This window comes from Pseudorca crassidens, chromosome 16 (genome assembly GCF_039906515.1).
Source record: "Pseudorca crassidens isolate mPseCra1 chromosome 16, mPseCra1.hap1, whole genome shotgun sequence".
Lineage (NCBI taxonomy): Eukaryota > Metazoa > Chordata > Mammalia > Artiodactyla > Delphinidae > Pseudorca > Pseudorca crassidens.
Window position 1 is genome coordinate 40,614,486 of NC_090311.1, and position 7,226 is coordinate 40,621,711.

The 7,226-nt window shown below is 36.1% G+C and overlaps 1 long non-coding RNA gene across 4 annotated transcripts in view; it reads right to left on the bottom strand.

Annotated features, from left to right (window-relative positions):
* LOC137209048 (uncharacterized) overlaps positions 1-6,977 on the bottom strand; it is an 86,556-nt gene extending 79,579 nt beyond the window's left edge. For all 4 annotated transcript variants that reach the window (XR_010935878.1, XR_010935877.1, XR_010935879.1 and 1 more), the window contains exon 1: positions 6,655-6,977. This is a non-coding gene — a long non-coding RNA (uncharacterized lncRNA). The remainder of the gene's footprint in view (positions 1-6,654) is intronic.
* Between the last annotated feature and the right edge of the window lie 249 nt (positions 6,978-7,226).

Consider the following 7,226-nt stretch of genomic DNA (forward strand, 5'->3'; position numbering starts at 1 on the left):
GTCTATATAACTCCATCAGGTGCATTTTTCTTTGACACAGGCATAACCATCTCAGGCTACCAGAAAAAGCCCTCAAACAAAGAAATGCAGGTGTTGGCAATTAGAAGTTGGGCCACAGTGCATTGAATTGCTAAGGGCAAGGGGATATGGGCAAGGAACTGACACACCATCCTCCTTCTCAGAGACTTAATGGTTTTAAAGATAATCATTATCCTTTTAATATTAACAATGTCTCTAAACTTCAGTTTTCTCTTCTGTTAAGCAAGGATAATAATGTCTACCTTGTAAGATTGGTGAGAAGATTAAATTAAACAAGCATATGAATTCCAAACATCTAAAAGTTTTCTAGAATGCTTTTTGGTCTTTAATATAGTTTGAACTTTGATTTCAATTTTGAGCTAAAACAGAGGATTGAAGAGTCAAATGAAGCTCACATCAGTCAGAGATTTTACCAGTATTAAGTTTTACTAATAATTTGAAGGAAACCTATAGCCCAAGGTGAATGGCCTTCTGCCTGCCTCCCTGAGCTCATCTCTAACCTGTCTCTTCTTTGCTCCAATCATTGAGCCAGTTCAGCCTTCTTTCGTTTCTTAGAACTGCCAGCAGGCCCTTCAGGGTCTTTACACTACCTTCTCTTCAGAAGACTCTGGGTTTTTTGCTTCTCTGCTTAGCTGCATCCTTCTTGTCACTCAGATCTTAGCTTCTTGTCACCACTTCAGAGAGGTCTCCTAACCACCTACTTTAAAGCAGCCACCAGTAATTCACTATCACAACATCTTAGCTTCTTTTCGTAGTACTTATTACTATCATATTTTTCTTGTTTAGTTTTTCGTTGAGTTGTGATTGTTTGTATCAGCTACCCCATCTCCACCAAAATATAAACTCCATTAGAGCGGGCATTCTGTCTGTTTCCACTAAACACCTCTGGCACCTAAAGTGTCTGGAACATAGTGAAAATGCAATAAATATCTGTCAGATGAATGAATAGTGTGATAACCTTTCTCCTAAAAGTTGTTAAAACATTGTAATCTGAATTTGCTATATTTATCTTACACGGGTTATATAATTTGAGCTATTAAAAATACTACAGCATATTTTAGCATATAAGATATCATTACATATTTTCATTTACTTAATCATACTTAATCCTGGCCATATTGCTCCCCGAGTAATGAGGAAACGATAACTTAGAGCTAGACCAGTAGTAATAAGAGGTCTAGAAATGAAAGACGAATAGATATCAGACATGTTGAAAAATCAATTTTAAAGGGCCTTTTACAGATTTGTTGTGGAAAGAATCTCCATATTCTCATTTAATCTATATGCAGTTCACAATGAATACTGTAAAATTTAGGTAACTAATGAGAAAAATATAGTTTAAATATTTGCTTCTAAGATTCTCCACAGTCCCTTGGGTTGAATGGGGATATGCAGCAAGTTACAAGCATACTTTGGGGAAATTTTTGAGAAGATAGGCATATATATAGACTCTAAATTATTGAGCACTTCATGCTGTTTCCTCATGATTACTTTTTAATATAGTAAGGTGGCATAGCATAATGGTTAAGAACCCAGGATGTAATTCCAAACTACCTGGATTTGAATTCAGGTTCTGCCACTCACTAGTTGTGTGGCCTTAAGTACGTTACACATCCTCTCTGTGCTTCAGTTTCTCCATCTGTAAGATGAACTAAAATAATATTTTCCTCATAGGTTGATGTGAGGATTAAAGGAGATAATGAAGGTGTTATGGACTAAATGTTTGCATGCCCCCAAAATTTGTATGTTGAAACCGTAACCCTCAACCTGATGGTGTTTGAAGATGGGGGCTTTAGGAAGTAACTAGAGTTAGATTAGGTCATGAGGATGGAGTCCTCACAATGGGATTAGTGGCTTCTAAGAAGAAGAGCTCTCTCTCTCTCCGCCTGTGTGCACCTAGGAAAGGCTATGTGAGAACATAGCATGAATTTGGCCATTTACAAGCTGGGAAGAGAGCTCTCATCAGGAACAGAATCTACTAGCACCTTAGTCTTGGACTTCCCAACTTCCAGAACTATGAGACATAAATTTCTGTTGTTTAAGCCACCCAGTCTGTAGTATTTTGTAATGGCAGCCCAAGCTAACTAAGACAACAAGTAAAGCTTAAGAACAGTGTCCAGTATATACTAAGCACTCGATAAATATCATTAATTATAATCATAGGTAAACATACCTATGAATGAAACATACTAAGATGAAACATGGTAAAGAAATAACTTTTTCAGTTAAACTGGTGAGAAAGGAGTTAAAACAGCTCGCCTGTGACCTATTCCTCTCCTGATAACCATGGTAATATTCCTGAAGTAAGAAAGAAGGCAGGTGACCAGTCTTATCTTCTTGGAAACATGGTACTTGGATCTCTGGGCAAATATACTGATGATACATGCTGAGAGGAATATCCTTATATTTGGAATGCTTTTAACAGTATGTTCCTGGTTTGGGATTGCTCATGCTATGAATCATGGCTCCTGAGAAAAAATCATGTAATCTTTATGCTCCCAATAAATGAGCAGTCCATGTACCACTCAGAAACCTCATATATTATTCTAAGCCAAAGAGCTTGTGTCTGATGCAAGATAAAAGACATGTGTAGCCACATGTGTGGACACACAGGTGTCCCAGACTTTTTCCCACTTCTGTGCCTCACAATTACATGTTTTATAAGTAATTGGATTTCTTTTTCAAGTGTGATGGTGAGCCATACCACAGTAGGACAATGATATGATCAGATGTGCATTTTAAAGATCACCCAGGCTGCTATGTGGAGAATGGATCACTGATGGTGTCAGTTGAAGCTGGGTTTGGCTGCATATAATAGAAAACCCCAAAATAGAAGCTTAAATGATAGTTTTTTGTTTTGTTTTGTTTTTTCTCACTAACACAATGTCCAGAGGTAGGCAGTTTGAATAGCTGTAGCTATCTTTGCAATTCCTTTCTTTGGTTTTTTTCTTCATGGTCAGTATTAGCCCCAGGTTATCAGGTCTTTGTTCAATCTAAGTGTTGAAAAACGATGAGTTGTGCCTTATTAAGCAGCTTTTTCAGAAATCTCACCTAAAAACGTCTACTTACAACTCACTGGCCAATACTTTGTAGGTGGCCAACACTACTTGCAAGGAGGACTGTTTTTGACTTTTGAGCTGGACACATTGCTGCTTCCATTGAAATTGTGGTTAGCTACTCATTTCTCTAAGTTCTATTTACTTACCTGTAAAATAATAATAATAAGAAGAACAATACTAATAATGATAAATAGTTACTTAATTATGGTGAGCCTAAAGGTTTAAATGAGATGATACAAGTACAGTGGGTAGCACAATGCATGGAATGTAGCTAAGTTCAATAAATGCTATTTATTAGAATGTAAGCTCCATGAAGGTAGGACTCAAGTCTGCTTCATGCAAGTGTTTAATAAATATTTGTTGGATGTTGAATAAATAAATGCAGGAGGTAAACTCTCATGGAGTTTAGAGGGTATGACTGTGGTTGCACCACAGTTGGTAGAGTGTATATGTTTGTGTTAAAAATAAATACATGAGGGGAAAAAAGCACCAACAGAGTGCTTTACAAACATGTAATTAACTGAGCCCAGATTAGGCTCTCATTGCATTCTCTGGATTTTTGGAAGAAAATTCATTGCTGGTAATGTTGTCCCTGGAGTATTGCCAAGATGCAAAAATATCAATTTGTTTCAAATGATGTTCTGTAATGCAAAAGAAGAAAGAATGTAACTTAAAATTCAAGGGTTCTCAGTTAGTGGAAAAAAAAAAAAAAAGCCAAACACCTCTGTACAATTTTAGATTTGTTTCACTTTGGGCAATAATTTACGATCAACTGAGAAAAAAAGCAAAACAAAATAAAAAACTGACCATTGTCTGTCTTATTAACCTGAATTACATTCCCAAGAGGTAGGTTGTTTTTCATAAGAAATATATCAATAGCTCCTTAATTATCAAACTATTTTTATGAGGTCTTAGTTAGTTTTTTTTTCTGCCTTGAGGGGACTGCTGACCAGTCCCTAGAGGGGACTGCTGACCAGTTACTAGCTTATTTTTATATAAGTCTAAATTTCAAGCTCTATTTGTTTCCAGTCTCCCTTTTTTTCTGTTTCATGCCATTACACATTCATCTTACAGAAGCAAAAATGATAGTCACTGACCAATTCTGAAAAAATTAACTTTCTAAAGCCCAATTAATAGATAAGGTTTTTTGAAGCAGAGGAACAAAGGTATAAGCATTCCTATCTTTGTGGTAGAAGTCATAAAGGAAGTCAAGGAACTTATGAGGAAGTTCTTGAAGGTCATGCAAATGCACTTAGATTCTATTTTTTGACCATGGGGAACTGTTGAAGGATTTTGAGCAGAGATAAAATGCATTCCAATTTTTAGGCTAGAAGTACAACTCTGCCTGTAGGAGGAGAAAGGATGATGGATTGAGGTAATCATGTGATAATAGAAACAGAGTTAACTAAGAAGGATATTGACATGGTCAAGAATGGTGCATTTCTGACTTAGGGCACCATTATTGGTAGATGCTTGTGAGTGAATCTGTTTAAATTATATTTTGATATATATTATATATAATTTAGTCAACCGTCCTGAACAGAAATTAGATAATGCAGAAGTGAGGAAGAGGAGGAAATTAGGGAGAGCTCTAATTTTCTACAGGGAAAAATTAGATGTGTCATTAACCTGAATAATGAAGATAGGAATAAATTTGAGGAGAAAGATACATAAATTCCGGATATAGGAAATATCCACTGGTGTCCAGTAAGAAGTTGAATACAGTGTTTTAAAATCCAGAGAGAGGCTTGAGCTGTAGGTATAACAGCCATGGGAGCAGAATATTATGTAAAGTAAGTTGAGAAGAGTACAGAAGAACCAACTTTGTGGAACAGTGGAGCATGAACAAGAGTTGCCAGTTTACAGGGGAAAGGGATTCCCTGGCAGAGCGAATGGCCTGTGTAAATATGTAGGTGCGTAGAACAGTAAGATAAACGTAGGAACTAGAAGCAGTTTCATACCAAAATATTGTGTGTGAGACTTAAAGAGGCAAGCTGTGTCCAGATTTTAAAAAGGGAAATCTGGTATGTTAGGTATTCCAAAGAGCTTGGACTTTATCTTGCAATTAATGGGAAACCACTGAAAGGTTTTTTAACAGGGAGTGATCTGGTACCATCAGGCAATTATGAAGGATGGAATGTGGGGAGTCTGGCTGGAAAGAGGGAGACTAATTAGGAAGCTCTTGCAATCACTTGGTGAGAGATAATAAGAGTGTTTACTAAGATAGCAGCAGTGGAAAAGGATGTGAGGACAAAGAGTGGAGATATATTTAGAATTAGTTGGATGTGAGGGCAGAAGGAAAGTGAGTGGTCAAGGATGATGCCCAGTGTTTTTATTTGGGGGAATTGGATGAATAAATAGTAACATTATCAACTGTGAAAGATAATGGAAAAAGAAAAGGAAAAATAGGCTGAGAAGATACAGCCAAATAATTAGGAAGAAATTTGAAAAGGAAGTAGTATGGGGAACATCAAGATGGTAGAGAGTTTCAAGAAGTGGTCAGTAGTGCTAAATGCTTTTAGTGGTCAAGTAATTTAAGAACTAAAAATTTTCCCTCTGATTTAATGACCAGGAGAAGAGTTTCTGGGTGAAAGCAGCTTCAGTGGGGTGGTACGGACAGAAACCAGACTGCTGTGGGGGGAGGACAAAGGGAGGAAGTGGTAATACTCTAGATACCTTCTTCAAGAAGCTTAGAAAATAATAAAAGAGAGACAGAGTCAAATAAGAAAGTGAGACTATAAAATAAATCCAGTTTTTAAAATTTTCTTGACTGGGTGATAGGTTCTATACATATGCTACATATATTATATATAGGTGCTATATATATATGTGCTAATATTTTTCTGAAGACTAAATTAAATCACTTAATGTACAATGGGAACAATTTAAGTAATAAAAAGTGGGACATAAGGTAATAATATTAAATAGCATCACTTATTACAGAGTGAATAATTTAAAATGATAAAATGTGGATCATAAAAACAATAATATTAAATATATCACTAGCAAACATTAATTATATTATTGTCTTACTTTTTAAAATGTTTCAAACAGGTAATATATTTCAAAAAATTTTTCAAAAATAAAATCCTGCTTAAGAAGAGGAAGTCCTCCCCAACTGCTTATATATTCCATATGTTATTTATTTTTTAGCAATAGGATAATTATTTCCAGACTCCTATTTAACCTCTGAAGCCCTCTGGAATGTTTACTTTACTTGGACTTTGTCTTATTGTTGTGGTGCTAAGTATTTCTTTTAGTGGGATTTTGGATACCTAGGATTAACAGTCATAAAATAGCAGAGTTCTCTCATCAAGCAAACCAAATCCCCAACAACTTCACGGCTTAATGAAGCAAAAATGTTTCCTTCTTGTTTAAAAACAGAATATCAGCTATGTTGGAATAATGTTCTTCAGGTTTATATTCTAAACCATCTCCCAGAAGCTTTACTTATTCATTAGTTCACCCATTACACAATTCTTATTTTGCATCTATGTATACTATGTGTTCAGATGCTAAAGGATACACCAAAACAACATATATAAAAACTCCTTACCTTTACAGCTTCCAGAATTTCTTAATCACAAATTGGACCTCTAACTTTAGGTCCTGCATAGATGCCCTCTATACCCCTGGGCAGGTGCCCTACACATGCTGCTCGTTGTGAACACACTCCTCTCAGACTTTGACATCTCACACTCAGCATGATTCCCTCTCTTATGTGAATACTGTCAAGAAAAAAAAATCGTTTACATGACTCAAATAGAGGTTAAAGGCTTGATTCAGCTGGTGCACATCCAAAAGCACCTGAGGAGCATCAAAGTAACTCCCCTAACTGCTGCAGGACTGGAGTTTTATAGGGTGAGGAGAGGAGAGGTGTACGTGTACTTGTGATCCGGCTGAAGTAGAAGTTTTCTTCATCTTTAACTGCTGCAAAACCTTTAGTGGAAAAGATTGGAGATTGTTCTGATTTTCATGCTTCTTGCTGGAGATCATGGATTCAATTACTTCCTGGCAACTGTCAGAACAGTTCTTTCAAAAGATAGTTTTGCAATTTCTGCAGTTTTTTTTTTTTTTTTAAGGTTTAGAAGTGGGGGAAGTAGTAAAAATAATGTGGGAGGGGTGGAG